Source organism: Silene latifolia, chromosome 1 (assembly GCF_048544455.1).
Source record: "Silene latifolia isolate original U9 population chromosome 1, ASM4854445v1, whole genome shotgun sequence".
NCBI lineage: Eukaryota > Viridiplantae > Streptophyta > Magnoliopsida > Caryophyllales > Caryophyllaceae > Silene > Silene latifolia.
Window position 1 is genome coordinate 13,954,660 of NC_133526.1, and position 19,670 is coordinate 13,974,329.

Consider the following 19,670-nt stretch of genomic DNA (forward strand, 5'->3'; position numbering starts at 1 on the left):
CGAGCTTATAGAGGAGGGTACGAAGCTTATTAGGGAGGCCGGCGAGGTGGAACGTGGCTACCGCGCTTGCTCGTCTCGGGAGCAAGAGAAGGCCGTGGCTCGGGCCGTTCATGAGCGTAATGCCACTAAGCGGTGGCTGCATCGGCGAAGGTCTCCTCAATGAGCGAGAGGCTTAGGGAAGAAGGCGAGAAGGCGCTCTTGGCGGAGGGAAAACTCGGGGAGGACGCCGAAAAGGAGGTCCTTCTTTGAGAGGGCTAAAGCCGAGGCTGCGGCCGCCGAAGGCTGGAATCGCTGGCGAGGAAATGTGAGCTCGCTCAGGGGCGTGCCGACCTCTATCTCAAGCAGAGGAACGAGTCCTGGGACCTGTTTAAGGCTCAGGCGGAGGTGGTTCGGGGCAGAGATGCCATTATCAAGCAAAAGGAGGCGGACATCGAGATGCTGCAAACCGACATGCTTCCCAAAGTGTGCGCCAAGTTCCGGGATTTGGCCGAAGATGCTGCTAGGGAAGTTATCGGGGAGCTTTTCCCTCTTGATGGTTCCTTCCCGTGGGGCAGGTTCGACGCGTTGCTTGATGACAAGCTCGAGGCTAAGGAGAAAGCCGCGGTGGAGGAGGCCAAGGAGGCGGTGAAGGCGAAGATGGAGAGGGAGGCGGCCGCGGAAAAGGCAGCTCTTGCTGAGAAGGCTAGGGTAGCTAAAGAAGAAGCCGAAAGGATGAGGGCAAATGAGGATCTTTGAGGCCAAGGCCGAGGCCGCTAGAAGAGTCGCTTTGGGTTGCTCTCTTTGAAGAAGATGCGGCTTGATGAGAACAAGTTTACAGCAGATCTGTTTCAGCTCCTCACGTGCTACCACGTGCTGCTTGATGAGAACAAGTTTACAGCAGATCTGCTTCAGCTGTCCGGGGGCCAACTACTCAGCCCTTCCTTCCTGCTGCCTCTTGATACATGAACATAGTGATAGTTTTTGTCTTCTTTTTGTACAATCTCGGTAGGTTGTGTTTCGGCTTATCCCTATGGGGACGGCCGTCGTCCGTATTCTTTTCACTTGCAATTTTGTAACTTATCTTCTAATAATGGTTCGTTTCTTTCGCCTTCGGCTTGGCCGAGGTCTTTATCTCATCTTTGTCAGAATTGTCTTCCTGCATTCCTAATTGAGCGCCCCTTTTGTTTCCGCCTCGGCTTGGCCGTGGTCGTTTTAGAGTGCGTATCTCAACTGTGTTTCAACGCTTCCAAGACACTTCGTCTGTTTTTGCGAGTGTAGTGTGTGATGGCCGTTACTGTCATGGTATCCGCCTTATGAGGGTGATTGCCGCTCTTGTCGGATGGGCAGTGTGGGCCGGCACTGGTTTCTTGACAGAGACCGCCGCTCTTGTCGGTATGACAGTGTGAGCCGGCGTCTGTTTCTTGATAGAGACCGCCGCTCTTGTCGGTATGACAGTGTGAGCCGGCGTCTGTTTCTTGATAGCGTGTTACGTGGCGTCTACCACTTGGGTGATCTGCGACGGCATCAAACCTCTTGGGGTGACTGCCGTGGCGTCTACTACTTGGGGTGACTGCGACAGCGCTAATTTCTTGACAGAGAATGCCGCTCTTGTCGGTATGACAATGTGTGAGCGTACGCTTCTTGATAGCGTGTTACGTGGCGTCTACCACTTAGAGTGACTGCGACGGCATCAAACCTCTTGGGGTGACTGCCGTGGCGTCTACTACTTGGGGTGACTGCGACGGCGCTAATTTCTTGACAGAGAATGCCGCTCTTGTCGGTATGACGATGAGCGGCGTACGCTTCTTGATAGCGTGTTACGTGGCGTCTACCACTTGGAGTGACTGCGACGGCATCAAAACCTCTTGGGGTGACTGCCGTGGCGTCTACTACTTGGGGTGACTGCGACGGCGCTAATTTCTTGACAGAGAATGCCGCTCTTGTCGGTATGACAAAGTGTGAGCGCGTACGCTTCTTGATAGCGTGTTACGTGGCGTCTACCACTTGGAGTGACTGCGACGGCATCAAACCTCTTGGGGTGACTGCCGTGGCGTCTACTACTTGGGGTGACTGCGACGGCGCTAATTTCTTGACAGAGAATGCCGCTCTTGTCGGTATGACAGTGTGAGCCGGCGTCTGCTTCTTGATAGCGTGTTACGTGGCGTCTACCACTTGGAGTGATCGCGACGGCATCAAACCTCTTGGGGTGATGCCGTGGCGTCTACTACTTGGGGTGATGCGACGCGCGCTAATTTCTTGACAGAGAATGCCGCTCTTGTCGGTATGACAGTGTGAGCGCGTCTTTTCTTGATATAGACCGCCGCTCTTGTCGGTATGACAAAGTGTGAGCCGCGTCGCTTCTTGATAAATAATCGATGGGAAAATTTTGTTTTGATGGAAGGCGCGGGTGGTTTTTCACTAGGTAAAAACATGCGTTGGGGTGTCCACAGCTATCTTGGACACCTCCGTAGCTACATAAATTATACAAGATTACCAATGCCCTAACGGCTCATCCCAGGCACATCCCCCCCCAATCAGCCACTAGTCGCATCCATGAGGTCGCCTCCCTGCTGTAAGGACGGGCTTTTCCCTTTTTCGGACTTCTTCGCCTCTTTGAGGGATTGCATGTTGCGCCTCGGGCGCTATCCGGACGTTGACCACCTCGTCCTTCTCGTCTTTGGAGACGAGCTTATGCGCTTCCCCCCGGTCCGAGACATACATCAGTGTTAGGGCCCGGATGGACATCACTGCGTCAGCCTCGCTCAGGGTGACTCGGCCTATGAGAACGTTGTAGGCGGATGAGCCGTCAATGACGACGAACTCAGCTAGGATGTTTTTAGCCGCGTTCTTCTCGCCGAACGTCACCGGGAGTTTAATTGATCCCAGCGGTACCAGCCCGGCCCCAGAGAAGCTGTATAGGGGGTTGGTGCAGGGGCTTAAGTCCTTAATCTTCAGGCCGAGGCCGAGAAAGCACTCTCTAAACATGATGTTCGTGTATGCACCTGTGTCAATCAGGCACCTCTTGACCAGGTGGTTGGATATGTCCAAATTGACTACAAGCGGGTCGCTGTGAGGGGCGATGACCCCTTCGTAGTCCTTTCTTCCGATAGTTATATCGGGGATGCCTGCAGAGGGGATCCTCGAGTTGGGCACAAAGTTGATGGCCTGATATAGCTCGTTTAGGTGCCGCTTGTGCCCATGAGCGGACCCTCCGTTCTCGTTGCCCCCGATGACAACATGAATCACGCCTATCCGCTCGAAGACGGACTTCCTATCCGAATTGCTGGCGTCAGTCTTTTGGCCTTTTGCAACGTACTTGCCGAGGCTTCCCTTCCGGATCAGCTCCTCTATAGCATTCTTCAGGTGGCGGCAGTCGTTGGTTAAATGGCCGGTGTGGCCGTGGTACTCACAGTACTGGCTCGTATCACCGTCACTTTTGGGCTTGGGGGGTCTCTCCCACTTCTGGCCCTCGCTTTTGCTCAGGGCGAAGACTTCGGCGGCTGATACGACGAGAGGGGTTTTTTCACTATACCGCCTCGGTGGTACGTTCTGAATTCCACCGGCACTGCCGAGTCTTGTTCCGGTCGGATCTCGTCCGTTCGTGATCTCGTTATTCTCACGCGTCGGCGTCGGACCGCGAGCCGTTGTTGTCGCGCGTCCTTCGTCTGATCGTCTGCTGTGACTCTTCTTTTTTGATTGCTCGGCTTCGCGGGGATCTTCCCAGGTCTTGTGGTAGTCTTCCACCTTGATGGCTTGGTCGGCCAACTTTCTGGCGGCATCCAGGCCCAGGCCTCCGCTCTTGATGAGCTCGTTTTTTAAGGCTCCCCTTGGGAGGCCCTTCATCGATGCGAAGGCCGCCGGCTCGGGTTAATTTCTCGAATCTGCTGGACCTTTCCATCGAACCTCTTCACATAGCTCCGGAGAGACTCCCCCCTCCTGTCTGATAGTTAGGAGGTCAGATGTCTCTACGGCCCTTCTCTTGTTGCAGGAGTATTGGGCTAGGAAAGCGCCCTTCAGGTCGGCGTAATAGTACACCGAGCCATCAGGAAGCCCTTTGTACCAGCTCTGAGCCATCCCATGCAAAGTTGTTGGGAAAATTCGGCACCAGACCTCATCGGGCTGCTCCCATACCGACATGTAAGACTCGAAGGCCTCAGCGTGGTCGACTGGATCACCATCTCCCTTGTATGACGGGTGGCAGCTTGAGTTTATTCGGCACCGGGACTTCGAGGACGTAGGCGTTGAGGGGTTGCCTAACCACGTGTCGAACGGCACGCGGCGATCGGCTCCGTGGGTCCCTAACCTGGCTCCTTCCCCCGTAGCGGGAGGGGCTCCTTCTTCGACTTGGACTTCTTCTCCAACTTTGCTGAGTCGGACTCCTCTGGCTTCTTCGGGGTGAGCCTCGTTCGTGCGGCGGGGACGCTGTCCTCCCACGAGTGCGGGAAGGACTTAGGTCTACCGCGCCCACTTTGGGCTCCCCGGCGACTTGGGCTGGGTCGGCTTCTCCTAGTGCTCCGTCCGTTTCTCGGTCACATTTTGGGCCCCGGTCTCCCGGACGTTTCCGCCGCTCTTGTCGATGTGACAGTGTGAGCGGGCGTACTACTAATTAGGTCTAGGAGCATTTTCGGTTTTGCTATGTCAACCACATGTCCCATGATGGTGACCTGGTTGGTCGCGGCGCGTGTCGGGTATTGATGGCATCCCGAACTCCGGTTGGACTACACCGCCGGTGGAGGGCAGTATGACTCCGAGAATTGTTGAAAGTATCATCTTGGTAAAATGCGGTTTAAATCGATTCTGATTGCATCTTGTTGTTTCGACATTTTCTTAGCTTTTTGGGTGGGTTTTTGTTGTTTTTTTTTTGTTTGGGAATGAATGTGACTAGCTTCTAGTGTCTTTCCCACAGACGGCGCCAATTGTTCCGGGTGTAATTCCAGAGCAAGTATCGTTACCACCCGTGGCTTGTAGAATAATGTCTTCGGTTGGATTCTTCTCGTCCTTAACGTTCCTCTCGGCCTCTCCTGCAACAATGAACGAACTGAGGGCTTGGCTTTGTGCCAAGCGTACTCACTCCGACGCTCAAGTCAGTAAACTCAAAGGATTAAGTTGTGTTACTTGGCTAGATATGTATTGTAGAGAGATAAGGGAGATATTACCAGATGAATAGTGTATTTAGGTTAAGTTGTGAGATGCTTTCCTCAATGAAGGTTGAGGAGTATTTATAGGCTCTCACCTTTTGTCACGTAGTGGCCAAGTGGCCAAGTGGCTTATCAGGTGGAAAGACCGTTCTACCCTCGGCCGATGGACCTACGGCAGGCCGGCCGAGGGTCTTGGATGTGAGTACGCGGATATGTGCCCCGGCTGGCGGGTTGCCATGCCGAGACCCTGGCTAGCAGGCCGATGGGCTGCATCGGCTAGGCAGTCTAAGTCGTTGACTTGCTGTGGATATCTTTGACCTTGCTCAGTGTGTTGACTTGGTCAGCGGTGCAGAATATGCCCCATCAATAACTATTCCTCTCTTTCTAAACTATTTCACCTTTTATCTTCTCTCTAAATAAATCAACTAAAATTTTTAGAATGAGAAACCTTAATGAATTGTTAATTGAATCGTTGCTATTTTTAGAAGAACAACTTTCCAATCTTCGTGAACTCGAGTTCAAAGCAATGAAGGTGGTTGTCGGGGCGATTGAAACTCGTAACGATTGTTATTTAAGGGGCCTTAAGGAAACAGAAAAGGACGCGGATGATTTCATCAAATACGTGTTGGGTACGTATGAAAAATTTAACAATCTTAGAAAAGGGTTTGAAGAGGATATTGACGCTCTAAAGTTCATTATTAATAAGGATTAGGAGACCTTATTTTATTCCTGTTTGATATTTAGTTATATAATTACGTTGTACTTTTTTTAAAGTTTATCCTGGTATTATTTCTAAATTAGTTAACATTGTTGGGTTTTCTCTACTTCTACCTCTTACATTAGGTGTATCATTCATTTGATTTCTATGCAAGTGGCCATTGTTTGCAAGGTAAATGAAATTGGCAATCACCAACAGTCATAATTTATGAACCAATTTGTCAAAAATAAAAATAAAAATAAAAACGCAAGTGGCAATTTTTTTTAACTATTCAACGCACGGTTCTCCAAAGGTCATAAATTCAATTATAAATATTTGGTGGTTAACATCATTCTAAAAGAAAACAATTTAAAATAACAATAGTTATCTCTTTCTTCTCACTAAAACTACAAAAGATTTCAAATGGCAAACCTAAGTGGTATGTCAATGGGTTTGATCGCCAATTTGGAAAAACATATTCTAACGATACTTGAACAAGAGTTGAGAACGATGAAGATGATTGTTGGTGCGATTGAAACTCGGAACTATTGTTATGTACAGGGCGTTAAGGAGATTGAAAAGGAAGCGGATGATCTCATACAATCCTTGTTTGTTTCTTATGGAAAATGCATCGACCTTAGGAAAGAACTTGAGGATGATCTAAAGGCTTTAAAATCCTTAAATTAGTAAGGATTAAAAGAAGTCCTTAATTAGATATTCATGTATTTAATTTCCAATTAATATCTATACATGTTTTATTTTTATAATATTATTATGTTGTACTTTTCTTATTTAAGTTTATCTTAATATTACTTCATTTTAGTACTATCATGGTTGGGTTTTCTCTTCTACCTCTTTTATATTTTGTTCGATTTTGAATGTTAACTATGTGACGTCATTTTAATTTCGTACTTGTGTGGACAGCGGGCCGCCCACGGGGGCGCTTGGAGTGAAGGGGCTCGAAAACAAGCGTTTGCATTTTGTATGGAGTCGCCACCAATTTTTATGGGAAATTGGAACCGTTCGAATACCTCGTGTCATGTCAAGACACAAAGTAGTGACATGAACACTAAGCAATCGTTACCCTTAGCATTCTATGTCTAGAATGACTCTCGTGGATGCCAATGAACACGGGTGCTCACGGAGATCTGGAGTAAGGGGTGAGGGTACGTATTAGGAAGCTCTTTTGATCGAACACCTAATCCCGCCCGCCTCGATAGCGGCCTCTACTAATGATTAGGGAAGTTATTCGCACTTGATATATTGTCGGCTATATGCATGCAATGCAACATCCAAGTTTTAATCCTAGCATGTGAAATTTAGCCTAAGTCGGTTGACAATTAATTAGCAAACAATTGGGTCGAAACAGGATTTAATATTGATTTACATGTGAAGGCATACAAACAATGAAAGGAATAAAAGAAATACAATAAATATAAATGCAATAACGAAAATTACATTAATTACAACAGATTAGGTGATTTATGTCGAAAATACCTTTAAAACGGATAATTTTAGAAAAAGAAATAAAAGAATGAAATTACGAACAGGAATTAGCGTGATATTACGAATAATAGTTGATTAATACGTAAGCTAATTAAACTAGGTCAAGGCAGAAACGGAGTTCGAGGACAAATCATCCTGAACAGCGCAGCGAGATCGCGCCCTTTGGAAGAGCGCGGCAGATTCTTTGCGTCTGTTCCAAGGGTGAGTTCTGGCTGTGAAGCCGGAACTGCAAATCGTTAATGTTAATTGATGATTTTAATGGTTAATTGATAATAATTACTCGGATGAAAGTGATTAATAGGTTAATTACATGTGAATGATGGTCATAAAAGCGATAAACATGAATGAGACGGATGCAAACGGATTAATTACATGAATGAACGATTAATTAGTGAATTAAACTAACTAAACAAATTATTAGATTAAACATGATGATTAATGACGAATATGCGATGAACATGTGAATAAACAGATGAAAACTATATCAAAGACGAATTCCAGAAACCCAATATGAACAAATTGAATCTCTACAACCCGGAATTGAATTTATTGACGAAAACCCGCAAATATGGATTATAAGGGATTTAAGGTCGGATTTAACAATGATTAAAACATATGAATGAATGATGAATCATATACATGTGATTATTAAACTATCATGACGAATAATTAAAGACAAACATAAGAAATAAAAGCAAGACGAAATTACAGAGGACGAAGAAGAAGAAAAGAGGCAGGAACTGCGGCAGCCTCACGAAGAGGCGCAGCAGGAACTGCGATCCTTCGAAGAGGCGCAGCAGTTGCTGCGTCTTTTCTCGACGTCTGTCTACTGGAAATCCGCAAAAGCAGAGTTTTAAAGCACGGTTTTAGAAATCGGTTTTAACGGGGTACTTTCGACATAAACCTTACAATCGTTATACAAAAATAAAAATACAATAAATAAAGAGAATTATTACACCCTCAGACTTACATGTTGACGGAACGAGAAGAACTAAGAAGATCGATTAGTGATGCTCGACGCGAATGCAAGGAAAGAGTGCCCTCGAAAGAGGAAAACGACTTAAACAGATTGATTATTTAGATTGATTGAGTGTAGTGGTCAAATTGGTCGGTCATGCAACGGAAAGGCTGGTACCCGGAAAGATCCGAGCTTACGTGGTCGGAAGTCCAAGCACGTAGGCGCCAATTAGTAAGAACGAAGTCTAGAATGCAAAGGGAGAAGAGAAGGGCGGACACTCGCGTGAGAAATATGAGGAGCGAAGGCTCCTATTTATACTAATCACACGAAGGAATTATGGTAAGAGTTGGATACGGAAGGAAAGATCCGGAAATAACCGACTTAGGTTAAACGCGGAAACTTGGACAAAAAGAAAGCCCTGGGAAAAGGCGCAGCAGGCACTGCGTCCCTTGGAAGAGGCGCAGCACTTGCTGCGTCCTTTCCCGGGTAGGTTCCTCTGCGCGTAGAAAACGCGTTTGACAGCCTGTCGTATTTTAGGCATAACTTTCTCTACAAGACTCGGATTAAGGTGATTTCGGTGGCGTTGGAAAGCTAAGAAAGAGATCTAGAACTTTCTGTGAAATAGGCCTGACCCAAAAAAGTCGTTATGACCTCGTAAAACGGGCCTAAAGGTCGGGTTATCATTTTAGCTAAAGGAATTGGGATCCTAGGGTTAAGTTTAGGAACTACTGGGTTACTAATTCTTGTTTTAAACGCGTGCGTCTAAGCTTTCTGAGGTATGAGAACTCCAAAAGGATTTATAGGTTTATGAACCTAAGGATGTTGGTGTGGGAGCTTAAAGGTTTATGAACCTAAAGGAAGCCATTTTGAGATCTAAGAATCTAGGGGTAAGAATCCTAACTTTGGGTCTACGAACCTGAGGAAGGAGGCTTTGGTTTGGGAACTTTCGGAGAACGACACCTTTGTCGAACTTTATGAGGAAACAATAATGTTGGGGGTAGCAGGACGTCGGTAGAAACTGCTGGGGAATCTGCTTGCGTCGGTCTCAAGCGAACTCTGGCAAAAACTTGAGGTTGAATCTGCTTGCGTCGGTCTCAAGCGAACTCTTGTTGGGGAATATATTGACGATTAGGAACATCTTGATCGCCATGGAAGAAATCTTGAGTGAGCAATACGCAAAAATCTTTGCTACTGGGGGACAAATATTTTGACGACTAGGAACATCTTGATCGTCATGGAAGAAATCTTGAATGAGCAATACTGCAAAATACTGCTGTGCTGGGGAGAATGAAGACTTGGGTGAAGCCCCCAGTCGGAGCGAGCACTGCTTCTGATACTTACCTGCATGGTTAGTAGCCACACAAGAATGCAATCTAATATGCAAATAGAACATAAACACATATGCACCTAAGCAATTATCACATGGACCTCGAATGAGGAAACACATAGGCTTTGCAAAAGGCGTTTCTTTATAAAAGTTGTTTAAAACTTGTGTAAAGGAAATTTGTCATTTGTAATGCGCTATGCATATTCAATGGGCTTTAGACATATGACCTTATATGGACACGACGCGAAATGTAGACTTAAGTTTGACTGACGTGACATTAACTTAGATTTGACGCGACACATGGATGACTTTGACAGACTTTGCTTAAGCATGCGCAACCCCTAGGCAAGTGTGGGTGACAATGCGTATCAGTTCCAAAGGTAGAAGAATTGCAAGAGTGATGAGGACATATAAAGGCAAGGCATGAGCCATGGATCATCTGTCTACTAGGACTTCTTTCACCACCGTTTGCTGTAAAAGAGACCCCTCTTGAGGCACGATGACTTGGAGAATCGATCTAAGACCTTTGTCATTGTCCGGACCGAGTACTAGCTAGACTTAGAGGAATAAAGGAAGGGTGGCATCTTGGAAGAGAAGCCCCCAGGATGAGAAGATGACTCTGGAAAAAGGAGGCTGGGCGACAATAAGGAGCCCCCAGTATAGAGGTGTTGGCTGTGGAAGGGATGTTGATTGAGATTGAAAGGTCATGGTTGAGATGGTTGATAATTGAGATTGGAAGTTGATGGTTGGGATGGTTGATTATTGGAATGATTATGTTTGGGATGGTTGTATCCTTGAGGACTGCCTACGTATTCACGTGAAGTGAAATCAAACCAGATCGTAGTTCTGAGGTTTGGTTAATTTTATTTGGGTGCTGTGGTTGTATCCTTCTTGTGTAAGAAAGGACTGCCTACGTGTCCACCTGAAGAGGTGAAATCAAACCATGCTCGTAGTTCAAGTGTGTACCTAAGCTATGTTGTCAGGACCTTAAAGTGCAGGGGTCACAAGGGTAATATTCCTTTGGTGACTCGAAGAATCGATTTGAGATAACTCCCTCTGATCATAGACCAAAGAGGTGTAACTAATTTTGTAAAAATTTCCTTGTCATGTGAGCACACTTAGTGGACCCTAAGGATGAATTGGGTATGTACCGTCCTGGGTAGTAAAGTATTGAAGACTCCGTGTCTGGGTCAAGGTGAAACTGGATTGGATATTTGGAATGTGGAGCTCGGTAATAAGAGGCTTTGATGAACACATCTCTGGAGCTTGATTTTGTGGAGTTAAGGCTTAATGGGGTTATGGCTTGTAATGTGGCTTGGAAATGGAGTCTCTTGGCTTGATGTAGCCTGAGCACATAAAGGTAGGTTAAAATGATGTGGGTTCAAATTTCCATGTCTTGGCCCTAAAGGATGGGTATATTTGACGAGCTTGAGAAGATTCTCAAAATTCCTAACTATCTCCCTATAACGGTCTCGAGAAGGACTTAGGATGTGTGATGTGTGAAAGGCTATATGAGGGTGCTAGATGACCATCAACATCTCCTACTTTCGGATCGGTTGTTGACTTGGCATTTGATCTCTTTTGCCGCTTGATTTCAGCCTTGTTCTTGATTTAGGTACAGATTCTTGGTCTAGAATATATCTCGGCTTCTTGCTCAGATTTTTGATTAGGTTTTGAAGGATAACATTGTCTTTGGATATTGACTTGCTTGATTGAACCTCTTCTTTTGACTCTTTTGTGTTGGATATTGATCTTGGTCATTTCTCTTAATTGAGCCTTTGTCTCTGATCATGGCTCGTATCGTCTGGGACTTACTTGCTACCATGGATTTGGGTCAGACTAGCACTTTTGGTGTGAAACGGGTTGGTCTTTTTAGTAACACGGGTTGTTTATTGTGGGGAATGGGCTTGCCTTCCGTCATGGATCATTAACAAGGGAGATGGTCTGGATTCGTCCTAGAATCTTTTGAGATATGCTCGTCCTAGACTAGGGTTATATTGTGGTTTCTATCGCCAGACATGGAATAGGTAAGAAAAGAACACGGAGTTTCAGGTCCTCTACAACTTGGAATGGAACATTGTCTAAGTGTACTCACATTGACTTGGAACGTGTTGTTGTTGTTTGTTTTAAAAAATGTCTCAAACCAATTCTTGTTGTCACAGGAAATGGTAAAGGAAGAGATATGATAGAATATGTGGATTGAAAAGTATGCTTTTATTGAAATGGATAATGAATGTATTTAACGTAGACTCGAGAAGACATGTGACTCGTGGGACAGCCCCCAGGTTGTCACTAGAAACGGAAATGGACACAAAGAAAGTTACTAGAACAAATATGAGATAGAAAGCCTAAAACTCGGACTCGGACTCGGACTTTGACTCGATCCTAGAACTAGACTCGTAATCATCGGCCCACGCTTGAACATTTTCTCTTCTAGCAACGGGCTTCGACATCCGGCTTTGAGCATTCACCCATTTGAGCACCCCGTCCTCATTATTGGGAACACTGGAAGGATAACAGTCAAGAAGAGTTTCTTGATAAGTGGTATATCCATGAGGATTGCCTAAGCTACCTTGTGGGTTAAAAGTTGAGAGGGACAACTTCCCGCTTTCAAACATATCCTGAATGACATGTTTTAATTTGTAACATTTCTCTGTATCATGCCCTTTGCCTCTATGGTATTTGCAGTAGGCATTCTCATCCCAGAACTTGGACTTCCTTTCGGGTTCGGGAGTAGGTCCTATAGGCTTTAACATTCGTCGCTCCATGAGTCTCTGAAGGGCATCGGTGTATGTAATACCAATGTTGGTAAATTTCCTAGGAGGTGTGCCCTTATTTTCGGAAGCCTTTGTAAATGACCTTGGAGAGTTGTTAGGAATAGATCGTTCACTAGTTACTTTCTCCTTAAGACTGTCAAATTGAGGGTTTGTCTGGACACTTTTCATCTTGAGAGGTTGGGCATCAAGCTTCTTACCCATTTCAGCAAACTGGTTCTCTATGTTGGAAAGCCGAGAGTTTAGACTATCAATAGCTCCCTCTATTTTGGAAAATTTGTTGTTGAAGGTAATGGAAAGCATGAGCATTCCATTTTGGATATTGTCGTCTTCAAGCACGTTGATCTCTCCGTCGTCACGAGGATCGAGGAGGTGAGAACAGTCTAGGAATGATTCTTCGTCATGTTTAATAATATTAGACCCAAGAGGGTCGATTTTCCTGGATTGCTCGACAGAAGGTGGCTTAGGAAGCATGCCCTCTTCGATCATATCTTGGATGGTGTGTTTCAAGAGAAAACACTCTTCAACATCATGGCCTCTACCTTGGTGATATAAGCAGTATTTGTTGCCCTTCCAGAGGTTCATCTGTTTCTCTAAAGGTGGATCCGGAGTCGGTCCTATTGGATGTAGCTTGCCTTGGGCAGAAAGTCTCTTCAAAGCATCGGCATAAGACATGCCTAAATCAGAAAGCACCCTTTGATGCCTCCCAGGTTTCCTTTCAGCTATTTTCGGCTTTCTAGGACGATGGTTATTGCAAGAGGTAAGCTTTGGATGACCTAGACTAGAGGTTTCCCTAATTGGCATGTTCTTTTCCACCATTGCATTTTCAAGGGTGAAGACGCGAATGCTCAAATTTTCCACTGTAGCTTGAACTCCTAGGACCATGGCATAAACATCTTGGAGAGACGCGGTGATGGTGGCTTGATCTGCTTCGTGACTTTGCTGATTGACGGAACTTGCTGGATTCCTACTCGATAGAAATGAAGCGCATTACAACTCGATTCGACGTGGGATCACGCATACTAAGGCAACCAACAAAGGAAGGGACAAGATGACAAATCTAGAGTTGACTTGTGAATTCATGAAATGTTGTGAGCGACTTCTCGTGTTTGAATCCACGGTGCTTGACTTTAATTTAGACTCGAGTGTTGACTTTGACCGAAGCGACCTTCATATGATTGACTTTATTGACGGAATTGATGACACACGTTGATTCTGGACTCGAGTTTGCTTATAGGTGTTAAGAAGACTGTTGTAGTTTAGGCTCAAATATGAGGCCCATTGAGACTCGTGTGTTGAGCCTCGGAACGTGTGACTCGAGTGTTTAGATCCTAACTGAATTGGGGGTAGGGGGTCCAAAATGACGGCGTGACGCCTTAGGACTTGACTTGAATTTGAAAAGACCCAAAGTGTAAAGGAAGACGGGTTTATAACTCAACAGAGTTCCGGCTAGGACATAGTCGGTTTGAACTTTGACTCTAACTTAGCCCAATTGAATTTACACATTTACATTTACAGGATTTGAAAATATTTTGGCTTGTTTTTTTTTTTTTTCGGTTTTTTTCGGTTTTTTTTTTTTGTTTTTTGTTGTTGTTTTGTATTTAGTTTTGAAATGGGTTTGAGGCCCGAAGTTTGACTCGACAAATGGACAGAGTTTCGACTGGGTTTTGCGCTAATCAATGGCCTTTTTTCGAAATTTTGATTAAAAGAGGGTTTTGATTTTTGCAAAATCGTCATGGTTTTGTTTAGAAATGGTGATCACGTAAGGTACAAACACTCATACAAGCATTATAACGGGATGCTGAGTGCATTTAAATGGGTTTTGGTTTAAAGGGTGGGTTGCCATACCGAACCATCAAACCCGAAGTCTGTAGAGAGGCTCGTGCCAAACAAGAGTAAGGCCGATTCCTAGTCCATTTCCTCAAGTAGTGAAGGCCCTTGATACAAACAAGAGTAAGCATCATGGTATGGATGACGTCAATCGCTATCCATCCTTAGGCCCAAATAAGAATTAGGACCGTTTAGACGGGACGATTGGTCGAATGGGTTGGGTTGGGCCTAGGAAGGCCGAATTAAACGATCTAGGAAGACCGAGTTATGAAAACCGACAATTGTCTTGTACAAACTATTCCCCAACCTTGTTCAAGTTTCACCCTTGGCTACACGTAAGTGTATTATCCCCAGCGGAGTCGCCAAACTGTGGACAGCGGGCCGCCCACGGGGGCGCTTGGTGAGGGTCGAAAACAAGCGTTTGCATTTTGTATGGAGTCGCCACCAATTTTTATGGGAAATTGGAACCGTTCGAATACCTCGTGTCATGTCAAGACACAAAGTAGTGACATGAACACTAAGCAATCGTTACCCTTAGCATTCTATGTCTAGAATGACTCTCGTGGATGCCAATGAACACGGGTGCTCACGGAGATCTGGAGTAAGGGGTGAGGGTACGTATTAGGAAGCTCTTTTGATCGAACACCTAATCCCGCCCGCCTCGATAGCGGCCTCTACTAATGATTAGGGAAGTTATTCGCACTTGATATATTGTCGGCTATATGCATGCAATGCAACATCCAAGTTTTAATCCTAGCATGTGAAATTTAGCCTAAGTCGGTTGACAATTAATTAGCAAACAATTGGGTCGAAACAGGATTTAATATTGATTTACATGTGAAGGCATACAAACAATGAAAGGAATAAAAGAAATACAATAAATATAAATGCAATAACGAAAATTACATTAATTACAACAGATTAGGTGATTTATGTCGAAAATACCTTTAAAACGGATAATTTGAGAAAAAGAAATAAAAGAATGAAATTACGAACAGGAATTAGCGTGATATTACGAATAATAGTTGATTAATACGTAAGCTAATTAAACTAGGTCAAGGCAGAAACGGAGTTCAGGGACAGAAATCATCCTGGAACAGGCGCAGCAGGACTGCGCCCTTTGGAAGAGGCGCAGCAGTTGCTGCGTCTGTTCCAAGGGTGAGTTCTGGCTGTGAAGCCGGAACTGCAAATCGTTAATGTTAATTGATGATTTTAATGGTTAATTGATAATAATTACTCGGATGAAAGTGATTAATAGGTTAATTACATGTGAATGATGGTCATAAAAGCGATAAACATGAATGAGACGGATGCAAACGGATTAATTACATGAATGAACGATTAATTAGTGAATTAAACTAACTAAACAAATTATTAGATTAAACATGATGATTAATGACGAATATGCGATGAACATGTGAATAAACAGATGAAAACTATATCAAAGACGAATTCCAGAAACCCAATATGAACAAATTGAATCTCTACAACCCGGAATTGAATTTAATGACGAAAACCCGCAAATATGGATTATAAGGGATTTAAGGTCGGATTTAACAATGATTAAAACATATGAATGAATGATGAATCATATACATGTGATTATTAAACTATCATGACGAATAATTAAAGACAAACATAAGAAATAAAAGCAAGACGAAATTACAGAGGACGAAGAAGAAGAAAAGAGGCAGGAACTGCGGCAGCCTCACGAAGAGGCGCAGCAGGAACTGCGATCCTTCGAAGAGGCGCAGCAGTTGCTGCGTCTTTTCTCGACGTCTGTCTACTGAAAATCCGCAAAAGCAGAGTTTTAAAGCACGGTTTTAGAAATCGGTTTTAACGGGGTACTTTCGACATAAACCTTACAATCGTTATACAAAAATAAAAATACAATAAATAAAGAGAATTATTACACCCTCAGACTTACATGTTGACGGAACGAGAAGAACTAAGAAGATCGATTAGTGATGCTCGACGCGAATGCAAGGAAAGAGTGCCCTCGAAAGAGGAAAACGACTTAAACAGATTGATTATTTAGATTGATTGAGTGTAGTGGTCAAATTGGTCGGTCATGCAACGGAAAGGCTGGTACCCGGAAAGATCCGAGCTTACGTGGTCGGAAGTCCAAGCACGTAGGCGCCAATTAGTAAGAACGAAGTCTAGAATGCAAAGGGAGAAGAGAAGGGCGGACACTCGCGTGAGAAATATGAGGAGCGAAGGCTCCTATTTATACTAATCACACGAAGGAATTATGGTAAGAGTTGGATACGGAAGGAAAGATCCGGAAATAACCGACTTAGGTTAAACGCGGAAACTTGGACAAAAAGAAAGCCCTGGGAAAAGGCGCAGCAGGCACTGCGTCCCTTGGAAGAGGCGCAGCACTTGCTGCGTCCTTTCCCGGGTAGGTTCCTCTGCGCGTAGAAAACGCGTTTGACAGCCTGTCGTATTTTAGGCATAACTTTCTCTACAAGACTCGGATTAAGGTGATTTCGGTGGCGTTGGAAAGCTAAGAAATAGATCTAGAACTTTCTGTGAAATAGGCCTGACCCAAAAAAGTCGTTATGACCTCGTAAAACGGGCCTAAAGGTCGGGTTATCATTTTAGCTAAATGAAATGCACATTTTGTAATGTAAACTTTTAGTTTAGCCTAATGAAGTGACATAGGACTCAAAATGAGATATAATCTCAACATTTTATGACATACTAACCTTAGGTAGACAAGTACATTGCTTTGACTCGGGTTTTGACGGTTTTAAGAAATGAAGACGGTTTTTGACCCGGACTCCAAATGTACTCTAATTACTGCCAAAACGACCGTATCGGCGCGTAGATGACATTTATGAGGTAGACATTAATATTTGAGCAATCACTTGACGATAATCTTACGAATTGTCACAAATCGTTCTGCGTATCAAACATGCGGCCCAATCATCACCGGGTGGTTTGCGGGAGGTGCAGAAACGAGGTGTCTACAACTTGAACAAGAGTTGATAAATAAATATCGGTTTTAAATACTCGGAATTATATTAATTACGTAAGATTTATTAAAATACAATTCATTGTACAGGAGGATTAAAGGACAAGTTGTCTTTTCCTATAAACATATTAATTTTAATTCAACTTCCACTTGTTAATTTTAATTTATAATTAAAAATCCTCCTGTGTGGCATATGAAAAGACACGACCCACACTTTATTTATATATATTATACATATATTCAGTAAATCCTAACCACATCTACTACCCAAGCCATTATCTAATTTGATTTGTCTATCAATATTTCAAACCCTAAACCTTTAAAACCTAAACTGAAAACTTCCTTCAAAATAATGGATCGGAACATTACCAAAACATTGATTACAATCGAGTACAACAAATGTTTCATAATTCGCTTAGAGGAAATCGAAAGGAAGAACAACCTATTCCTTGTTAATGTTCAGATCCCACTCAAGGTGGCCAAAGATCGTGGCTTTATGCCGGAGTTGGAGAAGATGCAGGCAGATATTGCATCTGCTTTACGAGACCTCAAACTAGCAAAGGAGGTGAAGATCAAAATCATGGAAGAGAATGCCTCCCTAAGAGCCTCTATTTCTCGTTTAAGTTCTATTTAATTTAGTGGGCATGCATGATGTCACTTATATTAAGTATGTAAATTTTAAATGTGGGTTTTTAATATTTTCCATTTGAATCAGTTTTATTATCATTGATTTTCTTTGGTTTCGATATAACATATGAATATCTATTAATAATTAAAAATGTGGATTGATTTTCCTATTAAGTAGTCCGTATAAATTATTTTGATTTGACTAAACACAACACAAAAAGAATTACAATTGATTTGATTTGATTATGTGTGTCGTGTAAGTAAAGCAAAAAACGGCAAAATCTAGCATGCATGCATGTTGATTTGACTTCCAATTGACAGGATTTAAACACATCATCACTAATAAGAAAAATAAAAAAATTTGTCTTTCTCCCCATTATAAAAGGAAAATGGCACTATTTTACATTCATCTACAAAAATAAAACTACCTTTAGATCTCATATATACTTGTAAGGAGGACTCCAAACTTGTTCACAACTCTTGTTACTAATTGTTTGATCATTCATCAAGGTATTTTAACCATTCTTTCTTTTTTACTGCTCATTTCATCAAGATATTTAACCATTCTTTCTTTTAAATGAAATCGTTTGTATAAGTTTAAAACCGTAAACGATTTTTGCATGTATGTGACAATCAATTTAATAACTCGTCAATCATAACTATTTTTTGATTGAATATAAACGGTTTATGTCCATATTGGCGATGGGATATGAATGGTAGTTGTCATCCAATTTTCCTTTTACATAACGTTTTATTTTTAATTTAATTAACTCGTATGAATTTCAGATGGTTAGACAGTTCATTCCTATATTAGTACAATACACTATCAATCGCAGAATCAAACTCGCTCGGTTGCGAGAGATTGACACTCGATTGGCGATCTAATAGACCGAGCGGAGGTGATAAGGCAAATGGGCAATAAGTAGAGGGATGAAGGACGTGCAGAAAAATATGGAAGCTCTTATACATGAAGTGAAAGCTAATCGTGAACAAGGGGTGATTGAAATCCAGAAAATTGAGTTGGAGCTTCATCAACTTGAACTTCTTGGTTTTTAGTTAGGTTAAATATGGTTTATATAGTACGTATTTTGTAAGGATTAAAAGGTTGGTTTATATTTTCCAATGGATCTATGATTATCAACTACCCATTTTCCTTTTCAAATTCTTGTTATTTTTTTTAATTACTATCTTACGTTCTTCGTTAAAAAAATACCCGTAATTTTACCAATGTGTGATGACTAATTTTAATCCAAAAAAAATCCGGCACATGAGGAGAACACGGCCAAGCGAGTAACAAACGCCACAACGAGATCTTATGCTGCTACAAATAATTATGCAATTTAACTTGGTAGGACTGACCATTATTCACTTGGGCCATTAATATTCATTTTCCATGTTTCTATGTTAAAAACCAGACCATTAGGAATGTGGCCCCAATAGGGGAAAAGCCCAATCAAAATATAGGTCTTATATAACAATTTGGGCTCATTCTATTTATCAACTAACTTACTTGGGCCTTCGGTAACTAGACCCATTATTACTTCCTCAATTGGGCCATTTTCATCGTGATGGGGCATATTCTGCACCGCTGACCAAGTCAACACATTGAACAAGGTCAAAGACATCTACAGCAAGTCAACGACTTAGACAGCCTAGCCGATGCAGCCCATCGGCCTGTTAGCCTGGGTGTCGGCATGGCAACCTGCCAGCCGGGACACATACCCGCGTACTCATATCCAAGACCCCTCGGTGAGCCAACATGGCGCCGGCCTGCCGCTATAGGTCCCTCGGCCGAGGGGTAGATCAGTCTTTCCACCTGCTAGCCACTTGGCCACTTGGCCACTACGCGACAAAAGG